Source organism: Vulpes lagopus, chromosome X (assembly GCF_018345385.1).
Source record: "Vulpes lagopus strain Blue_001 chromosome X, ASM1834538v1, whole genome shotgun sequence".
Taxonomy (NCBI): Eukaryota; Metazoa; Chordata; class Mammalia; order Carnivora; family Canidae; genus Vulpes; species Vulpes lagopus.
The window spans coordinates 84,068,907-84,094,984 of record NC_054848.1 but is presented as its reverse complement, the minus strand read 5'-3'; the positions used below and the strand labels follow the sequence as shown (position 1 = coordinate 84,094,984).

The window sequence follows — 26,078 nt, the reverse complement described above, 5'->3', positions numbered from 1 at the left end:
TGCATGTGTGCAACCAGGGAGGAGTACTGATGTCATCTAGGATGCTGAGAAACTCTCCAGGAAGCGTCTTTCCCCTCAAAGCCACCGCATGTATCCAGTTACAGGCACATTACTCAGCCCCTCCCAACTTCTGTCTCTTTGTGGGCAAAGACAATGATTCTAGTACCTACCTTGAGCTAGTCTCACTTATAATCAGAAACAAAAACAGGAACTACTGTGGGATCAAACGGTCTCCTGCAAGTAAAATGCCTAGCCCAGTGCTGGCAACAGTAGACAATAGATACGGGTTATTATTGGAGTTGTCACAGAACACCCGGAAGAGATCCCGGGGCTCGCTTCTGACTTGAGCGAGTTCTAGTTACCTTCTGTCGCTCCAGGTCTATAGAGGATCCCCTACCACAGCATCTCTAGAAAGCTGAATACATTAGTATCAGCAGGGTTGTAATTTCATACCCTCAATATCATGGCCGAAACTCTGGAGCTTCCCCTTCATGAGGAGGCACCCTAGAAACACCTGCCACTGAGCTACACTTTTCCTTTGTCCTGGGGCCTGGGGCAGGCTTTGTGAAAGGGAACTGCACTGCATACTCCTTATTTTCTCTTTGTTATTCTTGTTGTTATTTTTTTTTTAATTTTGGTTGGTGGCTCACTTTTGACTTGGGCATTATGAGAGATGCCCAGGTAACTGACCAACAGATAGAACTGTAGACCAAAAGAAAGAGGGACATTAAGATACAAACAGGTAGGTGAACAGTGACATATGGCAACAGAAGGCTGGAGGGAGCAGCTGACAGCAGAAGCCCTAAAGGCTGCCCGACAGGGAAAGAGGTACATGATCAGAGGCGGGCCACGGAACCTGAAAGAAGTGGAGAGGAAGAATAGATCTCAAATTGAAAATCTGCCAGGCAACTGTAGGGCACTCGTGAGAGAGACCAGAGACCTGTAAAATTGAGTCCCTATCCCTAGTTTCTGGTCTAGTTTACCTGCCAAGATGAACACTCCAGAAACCACGCAAGAATTACAGCAGGCAGCAGAGAAGCAAGGGCTACGCAATACTCTACGCGCTCAAGTGTTGTTGGAAAGCTGGGGGAGAAGTGGTCCCTGCTTGGATGGGAAGGCAGAGGGAAGGTTCTGGAAGGTTTAAGCCCACCAGGCCCGGAAGCTGGGACAGATGGGGTGGGAGTATGCCTTGAATAGGAAGGTGAAATGAAAGTTGTGGAGCAGGAGAAATTTCAGGAACTGACTGGTCAGACAGTGGCACGTGGCTGAAATGCCACTGTGACATCTGGAAAGCAGGAAGAACGAGAATAGGCAGCTTGATGGGAAGCGCGTTGGTGGTTACACGGAAGCTCTTAGATGGTGCTTGATGTTTGTAAAGGACTTGGCCCTAACCATTCGGTTTCTCTTACTCCACAATGTAAGTCACAGCTATCATTCCCATATCAGCAATGGCAGGGAGGGACCAAGAAACCAAGGGTAGCTATACAGCCACAGGCCCCCAGAAAGAAAGGGCTGTATCCCAAGACCCAGCTAGGGAGGCCTAAGCAGGGTCTGTAACATTGGGAGCTCTGATGGAAAGGTGGCCTTTACCTGGATTTGGAGATGTCTGACTCCCTGCCCTGGAATCCATTACTCACCTCTTACTGCCACCACTGTAGGACCTCAGCACAGATGGGTGCTGCCCATGAGAAGGGGCTGGGCTGCCTTCAGCTCCGACGGACTCGGTGCTGGGCACACCTGCTGCCACAAGATGCAAGGACTCAGATGCTCTTTCTTGGGGACAACCTGCCAAGACAAGCATTGTGGGGGTGCAGGAACCCCTTGCCCCTCCTGCTACTACTCCCTTAGCCACCCCCCCAAAACCTCACATACACCCTACAGTGGATTTCAGAAAACCCCTTGAGAAGGTAGAGCATCAGAGAGGAGAAGCATACAAAGGGCCTTGGGAAGTCAGAGCCCATTTGGGTGCTGGACTAGGGGCTTCAGGTTGAGAGCTGCTGTCATTTCACCACTCACTCTGGCTCTGCTTGCTTGTTGGCAGAGAAGACCTGCCCTAGCCACCCCAGACAAGTGTCAGGAGGATGGGATCAAATAGGACAGATGGGAAATAGCCGCATATTCTTAGGAGGTGGTACAGTCCCACGTACGACAGAAAACTGAGAGATCATGGCAAACGCACTTTGGCTCTGAGGACATCTGAGCTTCCCCAAACCCTGGCAATGCTGTTTCACTTCCAAGCTGCCACCTCTACCTCCTCCCCTTCTCAGCAACCCCCTTCACTGGGTGGCTGTGGGAAGCACTTGGAGAGCCCCTAATTGGCTATCATCTCATAGCTGTTGAAGGTTGCAGTCTCTGATCCTAACTGGGACCTCCTTCTGCCTCCCCACAATGTCCACTATGGGGAGGTCTGCCACGGTCTTTCTCAGACTTCTTAGGGTGAATATCTACTGGTGTTTTTCTGGGTGATAGTTTGCCTTATTTCCCTGCAGAGGTTTCCATGTTCAACTGTGGAGGCAAGGTCTTTAACCCCTCTCTATCTGCCTTCATCCACAATCACTCAAGCCTCTCGAAGGAAGCCCACTCTTCCATCCTTCCTAACCTGCCCCCAGCTTCCCTCCATGGTGTCTGTTCTCAAAGAAAAGCAGCACATATATGTTCAATTCCAACAAAGCCGGACCCAGGCTAGTACACACTCTAATGGCCGATAATGGAATGCACAAGGTCCTAATCCAAAGACACAGATGGCAGGATATCTAAAGGCAGAGACAGTAAAAAACTGAAGCCTCAGGGAGGCAAGAAAAGCCCCAGGATTCTCACTTTCCCCTTGGTGAACAAGAAGACCAACCCATATCCCAGGTATGCCACTTGCTCTTGGCGAGACTCCAGAACACGGCCACCCATCTGTCCCCCAGGGGCCCTGGCATTCCCTGAGTGCCTCCCACTCGTATCCTCCAAGCAGCCTTTCCAACTGCCACCCACTGAGCCACTAAGTGGTGTGCCAACCAGGACCTTGGCTGCATGAGCTCATCCTGCAAGGGGGTGGGGTGGGGGTAGGTGAGTAACAGCCACCAAAGCTCCAGAGAGGGGCAGGACTGGAAGGGGGCTCAAGAACGATGGCCACTAAAAGTCTTCTGAGCCCGGGGATGGCAGAAAGCTCCCATGGAGGTGGGGAACAGTGTGAGAACGCAAGATTGGAGGGGGCCAGTGGATGCACCAGCCTGGACCAACCAAGCACCTCCAGGTTCCTGTACAAGATTGAGCTTTCCTTCCACCTGCCTCCACCTCGCTTCAGCCTCCCATTAACTGCATGGCAGCCTGCTTCCAATCCACCAGTTACACAGCCCTAGCCAGTGGGGGGAGACTGGCAGGACACAGTGCTCCACCTGGTGGTCACACTCTTCCCACCCGTTGGGGATGTGTTTTGTTGGGAGTGTGGCGATGTGGCCCTGTGTTTGAGTACGTGCAGGGTGGAATCTGTGCTGCTTCCTGCATCCCACAGTAGCTGTGTGCCCTGCGTGCCTGTGCCCGGTCGTGTGTACGCCATGTCATACCTATCGCTATTTTGTGTGTGTCAACTCTGTATAATGTTGGGTGTGTGTGTGCTGTCATGTTTTTGTTATCAGGTGCACATATATGGGGTCTGTTATGTACTGTGGATGTGCTGTGGTTCTGTGTATACATGTAAGTGTGTGCCATGTTTCTAATCCATATTCTGTAACACATGTCTCTGCCATATTATGTGTCTGTATCATGTTGTATGTTTATCACACCTTGTGTCTGCACCTGTGGCTTAGCCTCCTACTGGGGCTGGGGTAGGGATCAGTGTACCCATTGTGTGCCTACCAGCACCCCAGCTTTGCTGCATTCCAGCTTCCTGCCAGCATCTCTGACTGGAGACTAGGGTTGCCACTTTGGGGGGGGGGGGCGCAGGAAGTTATGGCCAACCACTCTCTCTACCGCAGGCCCTCCCACAGCAGATGCCTGGCCCAGCACTAAAGATTGCAGGGAAAGGAATTCTGGAACCTTTGTGAAGCCCAAAGGAGGACACTAAGTGCTAGGGAGATGGCACCCTTGCTCAACCCCCGGCCCCATCCATATATGAGAAGGGCCTGCAGGGAGCTGCAGCTGCCTCAGTTTCTCCTTCAGGACATCTGGAAGAACTGGTGCCCTTCTCCGCAGGGGCAGGGAGTTAACAACTGCCCAAGGGATTAGCGCTGGCAAAGGGAGCCGGGCCAGGGGACACATGGGAAGCTCTGCCAAAGGTGTTCCCGCAGATGCCACTAGAGGGGGCGATTGTGCAGGCAGTTAGGGGTAGTGTCTTGTAGATGCAGAATTCCAGAAAGTCCACCTGGCTCACAGAGGAGGGAGAAAGAAGAGGATACACATCCTAAGCAGGCCTTCCTTCACCCTCATCTGGGCCCTTCGGTTTTGAGGCTGAATCAGGGAGTTGGCACCACTAGTACCTATCTGCACCCCCACCGCCCCCTCCCCCCATAAGATCTATATAAAATCCCCACAGAGCTTCTCAGGGGCTGGTTATAGGTTCCCTAGCAGATTCTCCACCTGGGCTTCCCTTCTCCCTCCTGTTTCCCATTGACATGGTCATTGGTATACCAAAAAAAGTGAGATTTAAAAGGGTAAATGGATTTTTTTTGGGGGGGGATGTCCTATGGTGGGCCTGCCTTCATGACCAAGAACAAACAGACCCACTTTCTAAAATGTCATGACCTTCTCAGAAACCACTTCATCCAATCGCATCATTCAAAAGCCAAGGAAAGTAAGGCTCAAGGAGGGGCAGAAGCAGACCAGACCACCAGCCTCCTGACTTCCAGGGTTTTTGTTCTACCTCAGCTCCCTGTCCTCTAGTCTCTAAAAAAAGCCCAAAAAACAAAAAACCCCCCAAAACAAAAAACCTTCTTTCTCCAAATACAGCACCCTCCCAGCGTGGCAAAAAACCCTTGCCTCCCTCTCCACTGTGTGAGCTCCAAGACGGTCAGTCCGGCTCTGTCTCAATGATCAGCGGCCCAGGCTTTTCTGTGGCCACACCTTGGAAATGATCTTCATTCCCCACCAGTAAATTGTTCATCTCTTTCGGGTCTTCAAGGTCTACCTCCCCCATTTTGGCTTCCCACCTGCGGCCGCAGCTGGAGTTATGCCATTTTGCTCCTTGTCACGTCCCTCGGGTACAACACAGATTGCCCCAACCTGCAGATAATTGACTGAATGTGCAAATCAGACATGGATCCATTGTCCCGATTAACATTTCCAATTAAACTCTGGGTTAGGCTGTGGGTATTAGTGATTGGAGTAATCACTACTTGAGATGTAAATGCAAATGCCTTCCAAAGTCCTGGGGCGCAAGAGGAATGGAAACAGACTACCAGGCCTGGGGGGAGGGGAGGAGGTGTTCTTTGGTTCTCTAGTACCCCAAAATCAGATTTGACACGTATGGCTGTTAGTTCATACGAAGGCTCCAGCTTCACACCAGAGGACTCTGGCCCTGACTGCACATCCTTTCCTGCCCCCTGCTGGAGAAATCACATGGTGCGGAGTTGGCAGGCGAGTCCACCCCAGGCCCTGCAGGGGGAACCGCCTAGCCTCTGGCAGGTGGGGAGGTTGGGGGACAACAGGGTACCCCAGAAGCCTCAACAGCTGCACTTACCTTCTAGGGCAGTGGTTTTCACCATCCTTCGCCTGCACGGGGTCCCATGGGCCCCTGGGAAGGAGGGCATTTTTGGAACACAGGCAGATACTCCTATGGCTGCAACAGGGACCACAGACCCAGCCTTGGCCCTCCCCATGTAAAAATAGTCAACCTACCTGTCTTGGGCAGATTCAAAGCTCCCCAAATCTCCTTTGGGATCAGGCCCACTCCCAGCCCCAACCCTGCCATTCCTTCTCCTTACCCAGGAGGAAAGAGCCATTGTGAAGTCCACTGCTCACAGAGTTTCTTTTCCTTCCTATGACCAAAGCTACTAGTTCCCAAAGGTGGGTTATGCGGATGGGAATGCTATTGATTCCCTACATATCAAGAAAATCATCCCCCTAAGTCTGGGATGAACGACATGTGCCTCGACCACCAAAATTTCACCATCTCACCTGGGGAAATCGGGGCCTTTGGGTTCCCGGTAAGACCACAGCTCTCTTCTTGTTCTCTATGGCTTTGTTCCTACCTGCTCCATCTGATCTTACCTCTTTCTAGATTTCTAGTTCTGACTTCTTTTTGCCTTGGCCACCCTCTTTGACCTCACAGTAGCTTAGTCTCTGACCTCAGAATAACAGAGTCTCTGACAGGGGCAGCACTTCCCCACCCCACCCCATCCCTCCAATTATTCTTCATTTTTCTCACTTGTCACATCTACTATCCTCTCCCCAAAGACCTCAGCATGCCTGTTTGCTTTGTATGCCAATTCTGCCTCCAACCAGAAAATCTGCAACCTGTGGTAATGGTCAGCTAGTTGGCACACCTTTGGGGTGTTGTGACTCGTTGCCTGCAAGTGTATCACAAGTGAACCTCCCTACGAGGCCCACTTGTCTGCCTGGAGGTTGGGGGGGGGGTCCACTCCTTGACATCTCAAGGTCCTTCTGGCCTCGAGATCTTCAGCTGTTGGCTTTTACCCAGCAAACGTGCCAGTCTCTTTCCATTTTGTCCCATTCATGGAGAAGGGAGGTATGACATTTATATCTAGAAAACAGAGGCTTCCATGGCTCTCCCTCCAAGCCCCAGGCTATTAATCATCCATTACCATATTGAGCCCCTCCACCCAGAGGTGCCCCTGGGGTAGGGGCCTCAAGTACCAAATCACAGACCTGCCCAATTATAATTTTGCAAATGGCCCAGTGAAAACTGCACTGACCTTTATACCTCAGTCATCCTAGAACAGGGCCACAGTGTTGTCACCAACAGGAATGGACCTCCTTCTGTTCCAACACCTCAGACAGCCATACAGCTGGCCTGGATTTGAGTCTGTAAAACCATGGGGGGAGCAAGACTAGCATGGCTAAAGGCTTCTCTGATGAAAGCCATTAAAAAAAACCCAAAAACACTGAAACCACCCCCTTCATGCTTCCCAAAGCCAAGCCACTCACCCTTTTCTCCTTTGCTTCTACAGACCACAGCCTAGAACCCTCAAGTCCAGAGTCTGCCACTGGATTCTGGAAGGTGGGACCAAAAAAATCAAAAGGGGCCTCTTGCTCCCTCCCTGGGCACCGCCCTCCCACCCTGTCCCTCAAACACCACCTAGGGAAGGAAAACCTACAAGAGTAAAAATCTAAAATGTTCAATCTGCCCCAAAGTGTGGCAGTCATCTTGCCAGAGCCAGTTCACAAACTGAGGGCAAGGCCTACTGTGAGCTGAGGACAGGGTTGGGGGGCAGGGGACCTGATGACCCCTAATGACCCCTGCGCCTCCCCAGACAAAGACAAAGGCTAATGAGGGGCCCCAGGCTTTTTAGGGAGAGTACTGCATCATTCCAATCTTCACATGAAAAGAAATAAGTCGTCCTGTCATTACCCTCCCCCCACCACCACGAAAAAAGAGGAGGAGGGTAAAGAAAAAGAAAAGAAAGGGCGCCCAGAGAAGAAAATCGTCACTTTTTCTGTTTGTTCTAGTTGGGCTCTTCCCTCTCCCCTGGACTTGGCCAGGCTGCGGCCACACCTCCTCCCCTTGGTGGTTTTTTTTTTTTGGGGGGGGGGGCGTCGCTACTGTGGCTGGGGGAGGGGGCGGAAAGATGGTGTAAGTCTAACCGGCTTATATTGATTTGGGGGCGGATTTGGCCTCCAGCGGCCCAGGCCTCGGCCGGCGAGTCCAGGGCTTGCCCCAGAAACGGGGTCCGGGCCCTGCGAGAGTGGCCCTGACACACCCACTCGTCCGCGGCCGCCAAGCGCGATCGGGCGAACTGCGCGCCGGGTCTCGGGGCTCCGGGGACGCCACGGAGGCGACCCAAGGCTGAAGTGCCGCCGAGAGCGGGAGAGGGGCCCCCGGGGAAGGCAGAAAAATCTGCCCGGCAGCGCCACACCCTCCCCCGAGCGAGCTGGGCGCCCTGAGTCGCGGGATTTACCTGCCACTGGTCCAGCCACCCTGTCCAGACCTTTCCTCTACCTCCGAGTGCTCGGGCTGGCGGGGCTGGCGGGGCTGGCGGGGGGGGGCCGCAGCCGCAGCCGCAGCCCCGGGCCCGGCCCGCTCACCCCGCCTCTCCTCCCGGCCTCGCACACCTGCTCAGGGCCAGGAAAAGCTGCAGCCCCCCGCGCGAGCCCCCAGACGGTGCGCTGCCGACAGCTGCCCGCCCGCGGCAGAGCCCGGCTCGGCAACCGCTCCCTGGCTCCTGTCTGCTATGACGTCACCCGGGCTCTGCATCGCACGCGGGCCAATCAGAGGGTAAGCAGAAAACTAAAATCGCCCTGAGTGGGCTGCTGGGGACCAATCTTTTGTTTCCAGGCAGGAAGCGCCTGGGAGGGGAAAGAAAAAAAACCTGAAGGGGAGGGAACAGAGAGAGGGAAAGGAAAAGGAGATGGAAACTTCTACACTGTCAGGGTCGTCTACAAAGAGGTGGGGCCATCGAGAGACAGAGACACAGAGAGAGAGAGAGAGAGACAGGGACAGACGCACCTGACAGTGGGGAGGGGCGGGGCGTTTTGTGCATCTTCCTTAAACGGCTCCCCTCAGGAAGATTGGAATTTCAGAATAATTTCCAGGGGAGGAAATCCGTCCAGCTACACGGGCACTCTTTACTGGGGAAAATGGTTTGGATTTGGGAAACCACCTGTCAGGCCAACAGGTTACACTGATAAGAGTCTCTGGAATACAAAGTAGACTCTGGCAGATATGGCAGTGGCGTTCAGAGATGACAATTTAGACAGGAAAACTACCTTTCTGCTCATGAAACACACATTTCAAAACATGGAGCGTTAGACAAAATAATAATAGTAATAAAACTACGTCAAGTAGTTTATATAGATATATACATATATTTAATTTCATTAAAATGTGGCTCTCCCTAAAACCTTCGGTGTGGCCTCTCATCTTTAACAATAAGTACAGGTTTTTACCCATGTGCAAACCTTAAAATGTAACTCCAAAAATCATCCCTTGCTAATCCAAAATCCATATCCACCTCCCACCACCAGGATTTGGCTACATTATATAAATTATGGTAAATTCCAGCAAGGAGACAATAAGCTCTCATCAAAAATGATAAAAAAATTGCAAAATACTAATTACATTCAAATTATAATGATGTAAAATACCATAGAAATGATCAGAAGAGAACATAAAATTATCACAATCGGGTAAAAGTTTACAAGTACTTTTCCCTCTCCCCTTGCAAATTTATTTTTATGAAGATATCCTGACATACTTAAATGGTCAAAATGAGTTATGACCCTCCACAGTACACTTTCCTCCACGTTTCTCAACACCCCATAACATCTGGCCATCATTTCTTCATAATGCTAGCAAAACAAGTTTCAAGATGGAGGGTGAACTAATTAATATATTTGCCAAGGTCCTTCTAGGAAAAGCCACACAACAGACCTCTAGGTTCACAGAGAAGACATCTGGGGAAGTTGAGAGAATGGGATACTTCTTTGGACTTATTAATTTAAAATTATGCTCATGTTGGAAGTTGAAAAAAGAACAACCATGACCCTTCCAATCTAAGACAAGGCAGGAAACAGGGAGGCAAAGACTAAATAAACTATATACTCCAGATTTTTTAAAGGATCACTTTGCATTTTATCTTTATTTTCCTTAATTGAAAATATGTTTATGCATACATGACTATTACGTGAACATGGTAAGAAGCCGCAGAGCTGGAATTTGTATCTGGATCTGAGTCTAAGGCCCATGCTTTTTAAAAATATGAGACCCAGTATTATGGATTTTGTTTAAATACACATTTGCTTTGGGGGGAAAAGGGGTATACTAGATTGGTAATTTTTAAAAATCAGGCATTTTTAAGTAGCCTTTTTGTGTGTGTTTGGTGGTTGCCTTCCCAGTGCAAAAACACCCCTCACCCTTCTCCTCAAATCCCTAATAGGTTGAAACCACGATGGTTCTGCTTTCCATGATTTTACAGATATCTTTTTAATTAACTTTGGGGTTAAAGAAAGTAGCCCATCAAATTGATTTTTTATTTTACATCATGGTTAAAGTAATTTAAAAATCACTGATCTAAATGAATGAACATTTACTTAATATTACATCTCTGATTTGTAAAGTGCACTTATTTGGGCTATTTTAAACAATAAGAATTTTTTTTAAGACATAAAACTGGATTTTTTTCTGGCTCATGATTTAACTTGTTCTTCTGCGCTATTGATTTAAATTGTAATTAAAAGGTATTTGATTTCACTCTAATCCTCCCATATACCTCAGCAATAACTCAGAGCTATTTATGCAGTCACCACACATGGTTATTTAAGCATTTCGTGTGTGTATTTCTTCTCTCACTGGTGATTATGGGCCAGAATCCTATTAGGTGCCTGACAAATTAAAGCATAGAGGTGTCATAGAAAGAGGACTGGGGGGCAGTTTAGCGCTGCCTTCAGCCAGGGCCTGATCCTGGAGACCCAGGATCGAGTCCCACATCAGGCTCCCTGCATGGAGCCTGCTTCTCTCTCTGCCTATGTCTCTGCCTCTCTCTCTCTCTCTCTCTCTCTCTCTCTCTCTGTGTGTGTGTGTGTGTGTGTGTGTCTATCATGAATAAATAAATAAAATCTTTAAAAAAAGAAAGAGGACTGGGCTTAGGAGCCAGGCCCAGCATAGAAGACTTCAGTCTTCCCATCAAAGGGCAATATCCTATATTCTTCTTTTTCTTTTTAAGATTGATTGACTAACTGATTTTAGCGAGAGAGAGAATTCACATGTGCACACAAGTAGAGTAAGGGGCAGAGGGAGAGAATCTTCAAGCAGACTCTCCGTTCAGCACAGAGCCCGACTGGGGGCTCAATCTCAGGACCCACGAGATCAGCCAAAACCCAGAGTTAGATGCTTAACCAAATGAGCCAGTAAGGTGCCCCAATTCTTCTTGACACCATAAAGCTGTCTTTGCTACCAATGTGGTTTATTCTCCAAGAATATAGGACAATTGCATGGGAACTTTCAGGGAAGCTAAGAATGTCTTAAAGATTTCATCTGTGTAATGTTTCCTACTCAACTTCCACTTTCCCCTGTTTCCTTCTCCAACCTCACTAATTGGAGAAAGGACATAATCACCACACTAGTTGAATAACCACTTGGCATGTGTATCCTGCTTCTCGGGTTACAAACCACTTTTGGACCTCCTGGCTTGATCCTCACAACAACCACAACATTGTTCTGCCACAATTATGATCTTCATTTCGCTGATAATCAAATGGACACCCACAGGTTTAAAGTAGCCTGTCCAATGCCTCAGTGACATGGTCCTAGAAACTAGATCTCCTACTCTGTTTTGTATTCTTTCTACCACCCCACGTGGCAACTTAAGTTGTATTGCTCCTTTGGCTCTGACCAACCTGACCAGCCTCTAGAGTCACAGAAGAAGCAGCAGACTCTGGGATGGGGCTTATAGCAACAGAAGTAAACTACGACTATCTTCCAAGTCTTCCAGTCAAATCTCAGAGAAGAGGAGCATTGTTCATATACCATGATGGGAGTGTAAAATCTTAAAAAAGATTTTAAGTGGCACTTTTTGAAGGGCAAGCTGGCAATACTAGGAAATTTTAAATGCCTGTGCCACTTGACCAAGCAATTTCAGTTCAAGAAATTTGATGATGAATACACTCATTAAAACAGGACAAGTTGTGTTCAAGTGTGTTCGTTGTTGAATCTTAGGTAAGAAAGAAACACTCGTCATATAAAGGCCAAACTAAATGTCCCTAGATAAGGGAACTGTTAAGCAAGATATGGTATATATGTTATCTTAGAATATTATACACCAGCTAAAAAGAATCAAGTGGATTCTTACATATTAAAGTAGAAACATATCTTGACACAATCTTGACTGAAAAAATGGCAGAACAGCATGTGTACTATTTTATTCTTGTTAAAAATGTGCATGCACTTGCACGCATGTGTTTGTGTGTGTGTTTAAGCTGGAATTATACACATCAAACTGCTAATACAGTAACTCTGGGAATTAGAAAGGTGTGAAGGAAGACAAGTGGGTATGTGTGTATGGTGGAGGTCATTAACTGTTTTCTTTATATGCTTCTGCATTGTTTCTACATGTTTTATTATATTTTTTTAAGATTTTATTTATTCATGAGAGACACAGAGAAGCAGAGACATAGGCAGAAGGAGAAGCAGGCTTCCTGAGGGGAGCCTGATGCAGAACTAGATCCCAGGACCCCGGGATCATTACCCGAGCGGAAAGCAGACGTTCAACCACTGAGCCACCCAGGCGTCCCTGTACATGTTTTAATAATAAATATACAGAACATGTAAAAAAGTGAAAATATAGCTTTCTTTGGATGGAGACAGAAAGAAAACCAAACAAGCAAACAGAATGAACAAACTGCTACCGAGAAAGGGATCTGAATGTGAGGCGAATGATTCAGGTGTGGCAGTAGAGCCTCTGCTGCAGCAGGCTGAGCCAAGCCATACCTGGGCAGGCACGCAAAGCAGCCTGGATATCAGGGCTCCCTTCCCATGCCTGCCTCAAGTCCTACAGCCAGAAATCGCTCCCAGTGGTGGACTCTTGAGTATTTGTGGCTGTCTTCGAGGCTTTTGCTAAAGCAGCTGCATTTAAAACAAAAACAAAAACGAAAAAGCTCCCCCTCCTGCTGTGCATACAAAAGAACTCAGCTGAGCAGCTCACGAAAAAGGCATTTGTTCCTTAGCTGAGAGCACCGAGAGCACCATGCCCACTCCTCCTTGGTTGGGCTCTGCTCACTGCACTTTGTGGCCAACATTGCAGGCAGACCCGAATGTGCCCCTTCCTTCCTGCCCCCCAGCTCCCACTCATTAGGGGCTCCAGCTTTCCCGTAGGAGGCAACGTGGTAGGGAGCCTGCTAGGCAAAAAGTGAGGAGCCTCAGAATTGCCAAAAAGCTCATCCTAGTTCCCTTAAAAACTGGAGGCGAGAGAAGAGGGAAGACCATTGCTAGGAAATCACCATCTTGGGCTTCAGAGTTCTGGCCTGGGAATGAGGAGACCCAGATTCCAGATTCCAGTCCAGCTTGTGGTCAGGAAGCCCTGAGCAAGACTCAAATTTCCCTGGGCTTTTGTTTTTTTCCTCTGTGAAACTTGACTTGCTATCCCTGGACTCTTGTACGAATGCAAATGGCTAGTGGAACAACAGTGGATTTAACAGATTTCAGAGCTACACAGCTCCTTAATAGACTTGATGAGTCTCCATTTACATATGCTCCCTGTATTGTGGGACCTTGGGAATGGGATGGGGGTGGGGGAGGACGCGTCTCTCTTCACCTTCCTTCACTATAATTAACACTCGTTAGGAACCTGCCCTGTAGAACCTACAAGCTTTCAGGAGCTCGAAGCCTCTGCCCTCCTCCCTTCCACCAGGGAGTTAGCGAAGGAAAAGCAGGAGCCAATTAAATGCAGGTGGCCCTGGATGAATTAATATGAGAATTAGGAAGTTTCTCTCCTCTGACTTGGTTTTAATTAGCCCCACTTCCACTATGGTCCTACATAAAAAAGCACATTATTTAATTGAGCTGATGCTGTTTGATTTTGCTCCTGAGCGGATCACATTACATTATACATTTCTTCCCCGCACACTCCGATCACTGCACTGCCTGAACTTAAGTAAAACTGCAGAGTAAAGTGAATTTGAAAAGTTAGTTTCGTTGCTCTCACCGTTTCACTAGGAAGAGAAAGGGAGAGAGAGAGAGAGAGAGAGAGAGAGAGAGAGAGAGAGAGAAGAAGAAGAAGAAGAAGAAGAAGAAGAAGGAGGAGGAGGAGGAGGAGGAGGAGGAGGAGGAGGAGGAGGAGGACATGGAAGACCAAATCTAAGGGACAAAGAAACAAGGAGAAAAATAAAAAGACAAATCTTAATTTTTTTGGACCAGTTGGACTATGATGTCATGCTTTCCCAGCTCACCTGTGATTGGCTTCTCAGTTCAGCATCTGCTGAATGCTAAAGGCTGATTATTTGCCAGAGATACAGACCTTTCACAGAAGCTTTGAATCATTGCTGGTTGTCGTGACAACCTGGGCAGTATCTGTTCCTGATAACCACATAATGAGGTCGTCAGGAACAGAAGTGCCCCCATCCCCAGACCCAACCATCTGAGGTGGTAAGCAATGTAATACTTCTTTCAAGAGGTGAAAGGGGGAAAAATCATCAACAGGCATGGTGGAGATCCCCTTCAATAATATATGTCAGCCAGACCCTGGAGAAAATATCCTTCTCAAGGAGTTCCTTACCTACTACCTCCAGGTCCCATCTGAGCCACTGTACTGGCTATAATTCAGAAAACTGAAGGGCAGGTGGTGGAGAGGTAAGGCATCTCTGCAAAACCCCAGCAAAGCTAAATAGAGGAAAGTGTGAGTGGAATGCTAAATTGATTACAGCAAGGCATATTACCTCTTTTCAAAGGATGCCATCATGGCATGGACCAGGAACAACAGGGGGACATGTGTTACAGGGCATTGCCATACCCAGTCATCAAAAACAGACACAAGGAGAGCCTGAGGGGGATGGGTTGTGTGCTTTTCTGTAGGCTACATTCACTGCCCGGCGGGTAGACACCTCAAACAACGTTATCTCGGGGCTCCAGATGTCATTGAGAGAGAGTATTAATTACATCTTTGTGATATGTTATTCATTCTTAGGACAATTCTATTAGCGCCTAATAAAGTGCTAACAACACTTAAATGCAAAACACACAGCTAGATGCTACAGATGCTATACAGATGAATCAAACTTAGGCCATCTCCTTAAGGAACCTGGAATCTAGTTGGGGAGAAAAGATGCATATCCAAGTAAGTGGGACACAAGGCAGATAAAGTAAGTACTGCAAGAGAAGTCCAAAGTCTTTAATTTCATTTTTTAAAAATTTTTTTTATTATTTATTTACGATAGTCACAGAGAGAGAGAGAGAGAGAGAGAGAGAGAGGCAGAGACACAGGCAGAGGGAGAAGCAGGCTCCCTGCACTGGGAGCCCGATGTGGGATTCGATCCCGGGTCTCCAGGATCGCGCCCTGGGCCAAAGGCAGGCGCCAAACCGCTGCGCCACCCAGGGATCCCCAAAGTCCTTAATTTCAGAGAGGAAATCTCACCAGACTACCACATTCCAGCTCCATCCCATCTTTCTAGGTTGTTCTCCCCCAACTCCTCCCATATACCCCAATCATCAGCCCCATCAAACTATTGTCTCCCGGATATACTTTGATTTCCGTATCTCTGTGCCTTTCTTTCTGCTGTTCCCTTTGCCTAATACAGCTTTCTCCCTCCTTTCCGTACCTGCTGATTTTTTAAAATTCAAGTATTATTAACATATGGTGTTATATTAGTTTCCCATGTACACTGTAATGATTCAACAAGTCTATATGTTTATTGCAGCATTATTTACAGTAGCCAAGATATGGAAGCAGCCCAAGTGTCCCCTGATAGATGGGATAAAGAAGATGTGGTATATATATATGCAATGGAATATTACTCCGCCACAAAAAGAAAGAAATCTTGCCATTTGCAACAATATGGATGGAACTAGAGGGTATAATGCTAAGTGGAATAGGTCAGCCAGAGAGAGGAATACCTACCTAGTGATATTAATGGTTATTTCCAGACTCTACTCAAATGGCATCTTGTGGATGCACAAACTGATCCCAAATTAGTAACCCCTCAGGGATCTATATACATGGTAGACATGGGTATTGACTGATATCACTACTGGTTGCTGTACTCAAATCCAGCGGATTTAAGTCCAGCAATATCTAATAGAACATTGGTACAACAAATTTTGGATTATTCAGGGAAGAGCATAGGTAAAGTCAGACTGCTTTTAAAAAGTCTTATATAGCTATTCAACACAAACCTGTTTTCCCACTGAACATCTTCTGTATTTTTAAAAAATAGTTCAAGGCTCACAAGAAGCTGCATAAATAGTACAGAGAATCCCTAGATATCTTCCTCAAGTTCCCCCCAATATTTTGATATACTGTATTACTTTTTTTATACAGCCACAGCACATTGTCAAAACCCTGGAAATTGACATTGTTGCAATACTCTAACGGAAATCCAGGCTTTATTCAGAATCCCCAAGTTTTACATACACTCTCCCATTAAATAATTTACCAACACAGCTGAAAAGGAGCAAACTATTAATAGTTGATCTGAGCACCTTTTTTTTTTTCTTTCATGTTCATCCACGCTGAAAAAGGCCAAAACCTGGAAGAGTCAAAATTTCCCTGGGACTGAACGAGAGAAAATCAGCTTGGACTGAGAATAAGCAGCCCTGTGATTAATCAGGCTGAGAGGGTAAACTGACAAAGCCAGTTGCAAAGTTAGCAGAAAGCACTGTCTCTCCCAAGGTCACGTGGCCCTTGTAAAATGCCAGGAGGACCCCTACCTCCTTTGAGTGACAATTGCTTTCTTCCCAGTGATGCCCTAGACCCACTTTGCTTTTTCATTTATCCCTGGGGATACCTGATTGTAAGCCACCCCTGCCTCATGACAGCCCCCAATTCCTAGTTAATACCCCCTTCTCCGGATCCCACCTCAGAACTGCCATCAATCCAGAACTTATCTCTGCTTTTTTAGCTGCTCCTCAGAATCCTTCAGCAGGAACTCAAGTGTTATAAAAGATGATCCCTCCTCCCTCTTTTTTCAAGAAGGGCATCCTGTGGTTCCTCTGGAATGCAATTCCTCCATGCATCAAATCAATAAATTTGACTCTGTCCAACTACAGTTTTGTCTATGGTTATTTTTGGCTGGTTAAGCTTTGACATGATTGACAACCAACCTAAACATATCTGGAAGGTCCCTTGAATTATCCGGACTTAGCCAAGTTTCCTTGAATCTACATAGAATCACATGCCATGTCTACAACTGTGATTTACATAGTAGGTACCTAATAAATTTTCACTGAATTGATGTAGGATTATCATGCACCGGATTTGTTGGAACAGTGCCAGATACAGGGACAAAAACCCAGAGAGATAGCACTGCATGGAAGTTCAACACAAAGACTCTGAAATTAAACTGCCCCTATTCAAATCGCTATTTAACAGCTTTGGGAACTTGGGCAACTTATTTAATAACCTCTCTGAACTTTAGTTTTCTCATCTGTGAAGTGGGGATGAATAGCACCTCCTTAGTAATTGAGAAGATGAAGTTAAATTGCATGTGAAGTAGGAAAGCCTTAAGGCAGTGGTGTTCCCCATTTGCTACACTTGCAAATCACCTTGTGATCTTCATGAATTGCTGGTGCCTTGCCACCCCCACTCCCACCCTGCCCTCAGACATCACAATTTCATTGTCTAGCATGAATCCAGGCATCAGAGATTTAAAAAATCTTCTCGGGTGGGGGCACCTGGGTGGCTCAGTCAGTTAAGCATTCAGCTCTTGATTTCGGCTCAGGTCACGATCACAGAGTTGGGAGATCGAGCCCTGTGTTGGGCTCCGCACTCAGTGAGGAATCTGCTGGAGAGTCTCTCTCCCTCTCCTTCTGTCCTCCACTAAAATACGTAAGTCTTTAAAAAAAAATCTCCTCAGATTGTAATGTGTAGCAAAATTTGGGAACTACCAGATTAGGAATTTCATCACCTAAAGATTATCTTTCCTCCTCAGGTTTGTGTGAAGTAGAATAGGGAGACTGAGGCTTCCCCCGGCTTTTTCCTACAATCCTCACCCCACGGGCCATATGGTTTGTTCAACTTGTAAAAGAACAGCCTTTTTCTTCTACGTGCATAACAAAATGATGGAGACACTGGGTATTTGGGTAAAGCTGCAACTGTATTCATCTCTCTCTCTTTTTCCCCTTTCCAAACAACTCACACTTCAAATTAAGTGGTCTCAAGTGTGAATTTGGGAACAGTTAATATGTGCACAAAAGATTGGCTGACCATCACAGATGTGTTTAATAGATGTAGATCTCAATGTGCTTTTGTTCTGTATAATTAAGCACCTGTTGAGCCTCATAATCAATTCTTATTTTGTTATAATCCAGGAACTTGTTACATCCAGTGTTCTCTGGTGTTCACTTGATTAGGTCACTTATGGGGACAGAACATTTGAAACAGGTTGTCCCTCTTCCCTTTTTAAAATATTTTATTTATTTACTGAAGAGAGAGAGTGAGAGAGAAAAGGGGGGCGGGGGAGATGGAGGAGAGAGAATCCTCAAGCAGACTCCCCGCTGAGCAAGGAGCTGGACCAGGACCCTGAGATCATGATCTGAGCCAAAACCAAGAGCTGACCACCCAACCGACTGAGCTCCCCAGATGCCCCTACCTCTCTTCCCCTTTTTACTCATCCTAGAGAATACATCCCCTCCTTAGTAAATAATAGTGAATTCACCGATGAGTTTTAAAGTTACCGTCTAGTTATATAGAAGTTTAAAAAAATGGTCATGTTGATTTTTCAATTTTCACAATTTCATCTCCCCACCCCACCTCCCCTTGCACCTCCCCACCCCTTCCTTATTCATTCCAGCTGCTAATATGGAAAATTGAACAGATTATGACATGCTAGGGTAAAATTTACTGCCAAAAAGGAAAGGGGTCAGGTTGCTAGGCAAATTAATACCATAAATATAAGAAAGTGACAGCCTGCTAGGGGAGTGTGCTAACACGCAATATTAAGCGCCACTCTAACTGCTCTTTGCATTCAAATGACCAATATGCTAATTACAGTCCTTATCTGTTTGTTCAAGGCCTTAAGAGTCTCAGTGGCTTAGAGCACAGAACCCAGCAGGCAGTTTGCGGGTTTTTGGAAATAATAACATGGCATTTCTTTAAACATATTTTCAAATTCAAGCTTCTTACTAATCAAGATTGGCCTTTCCCCCATTCAGGGGATTAGTGAGGCTTAACTGTGTTCACTATGGTGCCAGCCCCCACAAACCCCTGCTTATGAAGTCTCTGACTCCTACTCGAGCACTGCCTATTGGGGCAGATTTCCATGGCAATTTGCTGGCCTTCTCTTGAAAGATGCAGGGCATCTCTGTAAATGGGAGGGAGGTGTACATTCCCACTAATCTTGGGATCATCATTGACCTTTTTAAAATTTTCGCCACCCACGTCAGACCAGAAAGAACACTCATCTCGACTTTTTTTCCTTTTTTTTTTTGTAATTTGAAGGAAACGCCCCTAATTCTGTTCTTAACGGAGAGGGGTGGAAAGAGCATCATTCTCTCTACACTCCAGTTGAAATTTTCAGACATTTATCAAAGCTAACTGCTGAGGAGGGCGCGAGGAGCTGAGGATTGATCGCTCCTCCCCCCAGGATGTATTTTGCATTTCCCCAGAGGAGGGGGGCAAAGGTGAAAGTTTCCTGTTCTGGTTATACCCCACAGCCTTCAAATTCTGCAGATTTTTAGTAAAATCTAAATGGTCTAGCATCTTGAAAACAGAAGCCTCAAGTAATACATTTATTTGTTTATTATATTGTACTTTCAAGCAACCCTATACACACGTGCATGCACACACTGACATCTGAGTCTCTCTCTACAGTTTAAGACACTGATCCATGACACAATTACGAACTAATCTTAATACGTCCTCTCCTTTTCTGTGTTCCATCCTTCCTTTCAGCGACTTCCTTCAGCCACCCAGAGGCGTGGTGAACTAAAGGTGTCACCTGTTTCCTTCCTGGGTCTGGAAAGAAAGAAATCTGATTGATTGACTTCTCAGTACAGTCTAAATGGTTTCTTTATTGCTACTTTTTGATGTCTGTATTTTAGGAGGACCCTTCTGGCATGGGCAGTGCTTGAGCCCAAGGAATGAACTGCAGAGGTGGATATGTAGAAGCCACTGTAGGTTTTGGGGGAAGGATGAGAAAGAGACTTTGGTGGAGAAACACTGCAAATCACACTGCTGGAAAGCTCTTCCCACACAGAGGTTTGGCTCTGCTGCACGCCACCACCAGGGTTCTCTAGGTCATCAGACAGTAATCTGCTCCCTGATTTCAAAGACTACATATTCATACATGTAAGCAAGACTTTTCATGAACTCCAAGAAGCTTAAGATCAATTCTTTAAACAGAAATTTAAAATACCTTATAGTACTGGTGACGCTCAACTCTCTGGTTAATTGCAATCTGACCATGTTACGAGTCAAGACCAGTCCGTGCCTCAGAGCATCTTTCCTGGCTGCTCTGCATTTTATGTACATTGACTTAGAAGGCTGGGGGTGACAGGGAGTTGGGGAGCAACGTCATGGCTATTTTAGCCTAGCTTTGGGATAACCTGGATTAAAACAGACTAGCTAAATTGAAAAATCATTTTCTGGTCTGGGGATTTTGTTTGGCTACAATGCACTGCATTATTTTTCATTTTTAAACAATCACAGTCTCTTATTTTAAAAATAACATTTAAAAATAAGTCAGCACTTACAGGTAAGTTGGATGCTTTCTGCAACTTTTGGAAAACCTGCTTGTATTACTACTACTATTAATAATAATCAAATATGTTTTCCTCTAGAAAAATTCTCTCTGGCCCATTCTGGATGAACTGTGAGCCCCAAGCTATTTCTACACTGGTGTAGAGAAATGGACCAGACCATTTACCCAATGTGTCACATGCAAAGCCCCTAGAGAAAGGAGTAGTAGTTTTTCAAATAATTTACTATGCCAAAACACACAAAAAAGAAAGGCACAAATCCAAAACAAAACCTCCCACAACCCTCAGAGTTAGTAAAGAGATAGTTTCAACATTTCTGAATCAGAAAGATAAATACATTTTAGAAAGACTTAGAAGCTCAATAACTCAGCTGTCAGGGGCACCTGGGTGGCTCAGTTGATTAAGTGGCCAACTCTTGATTTTGGAGTGGGTTATGATCTCAGGGTCCTGGGATTTAGCATTGAGTCAGGCTCCGTGCTCAGTGGGGAGTTTGCTTGGGGATTCTCTCTCTCTCTCTCTCTCTCTCTCTCTCTCTCTCTCCCTTTGCCTCCCTAAATAAATAAATAAATATTTAAAAAAATAAATTCAGCTGCTGGACAATGTAGTTTGAAACTACCCTGGACATGGGGCACCTGGGTGGTTCAGTCAGCTAAGCATCTGCCTTCGGCTCAGGTCATGATCCCATGGTGTTGGGATTGAGCCCTGCATCAGCAGGGAGTCTGTTTCTCCCTCTCCCTGTGCATCTCCCCCCTCTAATGTGCTCTCTCCTTCTTTCAAATAAATAAGCTACGCTGGGCATGAACCATTTCAAGCTTGATACCAAGACTTATCATTTACTCTGCTCAACTAAAAAACGAATGAGTGTCATCCATCCACACCATAGCAAGGGAGGCAGGCCCCAATGAACCAACCTGGAGAAGAACATGATATCTGATTCATAGCTAGAGCTGAGGGGAGAATATTTAAATCCAGAAAGAAGACAGAGAAGAGAAGCAGCCCATGAATAGAAGCCACCTCACCACTGGGCTAAATATTTATAGCCTGTGATTAGTTTCACTTCATTTCATTTAACAGTCAACTTCTCTTATAAAGTACAGAAAAAAATAAAATGAATTAAATCTGGTAAATTGGTAACATCTTGCACACATTATTTTATATGCAATGGAGCGACACGGCTCTGAGCTAGTTTTCCTATGAATCAAGCCAAACAGATCTAGTTCCTGCCCCCCGGATGCTCACAAAGATGGACAATCCGAGAATCAATAGAAATGTATGTGCAAGAAATACTGGACAAACATTATGCAGTATCCCATGGCCCCTTATGAATATTTCATGAACAATTTGAGGGGACCAGCTAGTCAGTTCTCCAGCACACTGTAGGGTTGTTGAATACTACTATATCTCAAGAAATGGGAATTAATTTTTAGCATGAGATTAATCAGGATGGGTACGTCTGCAATCAAAAAATAAAACATGATTCTGAAGTTGCCTTTATCCATGTAATGGGTAAAAGAGTTGAGTGTTCATAAATGAAATAAATAAGATCAATGCTAGATGGTAAGGCCATGTTCACTGCTGTGTCTGCCATGCTTAGCACTCTGCAAGGCATCAGGAGGTGCGCAGTATTTATGAACCAAGTGAAAGACATGTTGTATAAAGAAAAGAGTTGTAAGATCTGAAACCATAAAATTCCTAAAAGAAAACGTAGGCAGTAAACTTAACATAGGTCTTAGGGATATTTTTTTTACATCTGTCTCCTCCAGGCAAAGAGAACACAAGCAAAAATAAACAAATGAGACTACATCAAACTAAAAAGCTTTTATGGAGTGAAAGAAATTAACAAAACAAAAAGGCAACCCACTGAATGGGAGAAGATGTTTGCATATCTTACACCTGATAAAGGCTTAACATTCAAAGTATATAAAGAATTCACACAACTCAATATTGAAAACACCAATCTAATTAAAAAAATGGGCGGAGGACCTAAATAGACATCTTTCCAAAGAAGACATATAGATGGCCATCAGGCACATGAAAAGATGCTCAACCTCACTAACCATCAGGGAAATGCAAATCAAAACCACAAATGAGATATCACCTCATACCTGTCAGAATGGCTATTATCAAAAAGACAAGAATTAACAAGTGTTGGCAAAGCACCGGTGCACTGTTGGTAGGAATGTAAATTGGTGCAGCCTCTATGGAAAACAATATATGGAAGTTCCTCAAAAAAAATTAAAAATAGAACTAACATATGACCCAGCAATTCCATTTCTAGGTATTTATCCAAAGAAAATGAAAACACCAATTCAAAAAGTCATATGTACGCCTATGCTCATTCTTTACAGCATTATTTACAATAGCTGAGATATGAAAGCAACCTAAATGTCCATTGATAGATGAATGCCTAAAGAAGAAGTGGTACACACACACACACACACACACACACACACACACACACACACACTGGAATATTACTCAGCCATTAAAAATGAAAGAGATCTTTCACTTTGTGACAACATGGATGGACCTAGAGGGTATCATAATAAGTGAACAGAGAAAGGAAAATACCGTATGATTTCACTTATATGTGGAATCTACAGAACAAAACAAAGAAACAACACATAACAGAAAATGACTCCAATCCAGAGAACAAACTGGACTCCTGGTTGCTGGAGGTGGCTTGGCAAGGGTGGGGTGGGGTGGGGAGGATGGACAAAATAGGCATAAGGGATGAAGAGGTGCAATTTTCTAGTTATAAAATAAGTAAAATATAGACATGTAATGTACAGCATGGGGAATATAGTCGATAATATTGTAACAGCTTTGTATGGTGATAGATGATAACTAGACTTAACTGTAGTGACCATTTCATAATGGATATAAATACTAAATCGCTATGTTGTACGTCTAAAACAGATATAATATTGTATGTCAAGTATTCCTCAATTGAAAAATATAAATTAAAAGAAATTCTAAGTGAAGTTAAAAAAAAAAAAAGAAAGAGATGACATACGTGGTGGGGAAAGCACAGGGTGAGAGTGGATACTGCCTGGGTGGGGAATCCCTCCCTCGCTCATTGTCCAAAGCACAGTGTTGCACCTTCCAGAATGAAAAATTCAGAGATGAAGTCTTTTGTGCAGCAGCTGATCAAAGAGGTCAGGAGTTGGTTGTGATGAAAATAAAAGGAGGAAGGTGACAAACAAGAATATAATTCTTCAGTTCAAATGTTTAGAGTGTACCTAGAGTGGCAAAGGAAGAAGGCCAGGCGCCACTTAAGAGATCAGAGAGAACAGAAAGGGCTCATGTGAATAAGTCAGGGAAAAGAGAAAGAGACCAAAAAATGAGCCTTGTAACAAGTGAGAGAGGATATAGAGCGAGTAATGATTCAAGCCTACAAGAGTGGAGCCTTTGTAAAAGTCAGCTTGCAGACAAATGAATAAACTAATTTAGGCAAGTATCAAGTCACAAAAAAGCATCATAAAAAGAGCCATCAACCAGGAGGATGAGGTGAGGGAAAACTTAGGAAATGTGAACCTGCTAAAGCCAGCAGCCACAATATACCAAATTGTATGAAGGAAAGGCTTATTTTTTTTTTCCTCTCTGGGCTATATTCTGATTTATGGGAAAGCAGTGTCAAAAGCCACGACAAGAAAACTGGGACAACCTCATTCATTTGGTTTCACCCAATTCAGCTTTGTGCTCTAGGGTAGAATAAAATTATCCTGTGTGTTTTCTACCAAAGAAATGTTTGCTAAGCAAATTATGAGTGTCTATATCAGATTTAACCAGTTTGGGAGAAGATAATTTCTTGTTTTTTTGTTTTTAAGTAGTCTCCACACCCCAGGATGGAGCCCAACACAGGGCTCGAACTCACTAAGTTCAAGACCTCAGCTGAGATCAAGAGTCGGACGCTTAGCCAACTGCACCACCCAGGTGCCCCGGAGAAGATAATTTCTTTTAATTATTTCTGTGGCATTGATTTGTGTATCCATGTCCTAATTATCAACGTGTCTCATTCATTTGGTGGACAACTTTTTTATTATTATTAACACCTATTATGTGTAGGAAGCACACTAGGTGTCAAAGAAACACAGAACGCTATCTGTATTCTCTCCCTTCAAGAAGCTCATGGTCAGGGATCAGAGGCAGAGAGGGTTTAGTAGGAATTATGATCCATTTAAAAGTCACTATTAAATGTCTACCATATGTCCCAAGAAATGCTGTATATTCCAGATATATGTAACTTGCATTTCCCTACAGTTAGCCAGCACATGGGAGCAAATGAATTTAATTTACCTTAAGTATAATAACTCAGGTCAAGCCAGTTTCCTCTTGGTACAATGGAGAACAACAAAAAAAATAATTTCTCTTTTCCTTTTGCCCACAACCAATTACTATTGCCTCTCCCTTCCTCCAAACTAATATCACAAGGGCCAATGGAGTAGCTAAATCCCAAAAAGAACCTGCCAGAAACAGCCCCTGCTCCTCCACCCTCAACCCACCTTGAAGGTCCTCTTTATAATTAGAAATTTTCCAATAGCCACTTGGTGTCTAGCTATCTAATATCCAGAATGCTCCAGAAAATACTCTGAACCTTTGCAAAATGTTAGGTCTCAGGTTTTCTCAAGGCAATACCTGATTGTGACAAGTGAAATCACATGCACTTTAAAACTTGCATATCACTGACTTGTAACCACAACTGCTCAACAGAGGGCCTCGGTCTCCATAACCATCTCTTCAGTTATTTCTGAGACTCCTCAAGAAGAGTCTTTCTATACTATTTCTCTCTTTTTTTTATTTTTAATTAACTTTTATTGGTGTTAAATTTACCAACATAAAGAAAAACACCCAGTGCTCATCCCGTCAAGTGTCCACCTCAGTGCCCGTCACCCATTCCCCTCCAACACCCGCCCTCCTCCCCTTCCACCACCCCTAGTTCGTTTCCCCGAGTTAGGAGTCTTTATGTTCTGTCTCCCTTCCTGATATTTCCCAACATTTCTTTTCCCTTCCTTTATATTCCCTTTCACTATTATTCATATTCCCCAAATGAATGAGAACGTACACTATTTGTCCTTCTCCGATTGACTTACTGCACTCAGCATAATACCCTCCAGTTCCATCCACGTTGAAGCAAATGGTGGGTATTTGTCGCTTCTAAAGGCTGAGTAATATTCCATTGTATACATAAACCACATCTTCTTTATCCATTCATCTTTCGATGGACACCGAGGCTCCTTCCACAGTTTGGCTATTGTGGACATTGCTGCTAGAAACATCGGGGTGCAGGTGTCCCGACGTTTCATTGCATCTGAATCTTTGGGGTAAATCCCCAACAGTGCAATTGCTGGGTCATAGGGCAGGTCTATTTTTAACTCTTTGAGGAAACTCCACACAGTTTTCCAGAGTGGCTGCACCAGTTCACATTCCCACCAACAGTGTAAGAGGGTTCCCTTTTCTCCGCATCCTCTCCAACATTTGTGGTTTCCTGCCTTGTTAATTTTCCCCATTCTCACCGGTGTGAGGTGGTATCTCATTGTGGTTTTGATTTGTATTTCCCTGATGGCAAGTGATG

At 45.2% G+C, this 26,078-nt stretch overlaps 1 protein-coding gene across 7 annotated transcripts in view; it reads right to left on the bottom strand.

Moving 5' to 3' along the window:
• The window catches only part of PAK3 (p21 (RAC1) activated kinase 3), a 125,319-nt gene extending 117,009 nt beyond the window's left edge, over positions 1-8,310 (bottom strand). For 6 of the 7 annotated variants that reach the window (XM_041741475.1, XM_041741477.1, XM_041741479.1 and 3 more), the window contains exons 1-4: positions 8,061-8,310; positions 7,090-7,155; positions 6,858-6,967; positions 1,638-1,785 (exon numbers count right to left, since the gene is read on the bottom strand). The gene's annotated coding sequence lies outside the window, so the exon portion shown is untranslated. The remainder of the gene's footprint in view (positions 1-1,637; positions 1,786-6,857; positions 6,968-7,089; positions 7,156-8,060) is intronic. The other variant, XM_041741474.1, reaches the window with a different exon arrangement.
• Between the last annotated feature and the right edge of the window lie 17,768 nt (positions 8,311-26,078).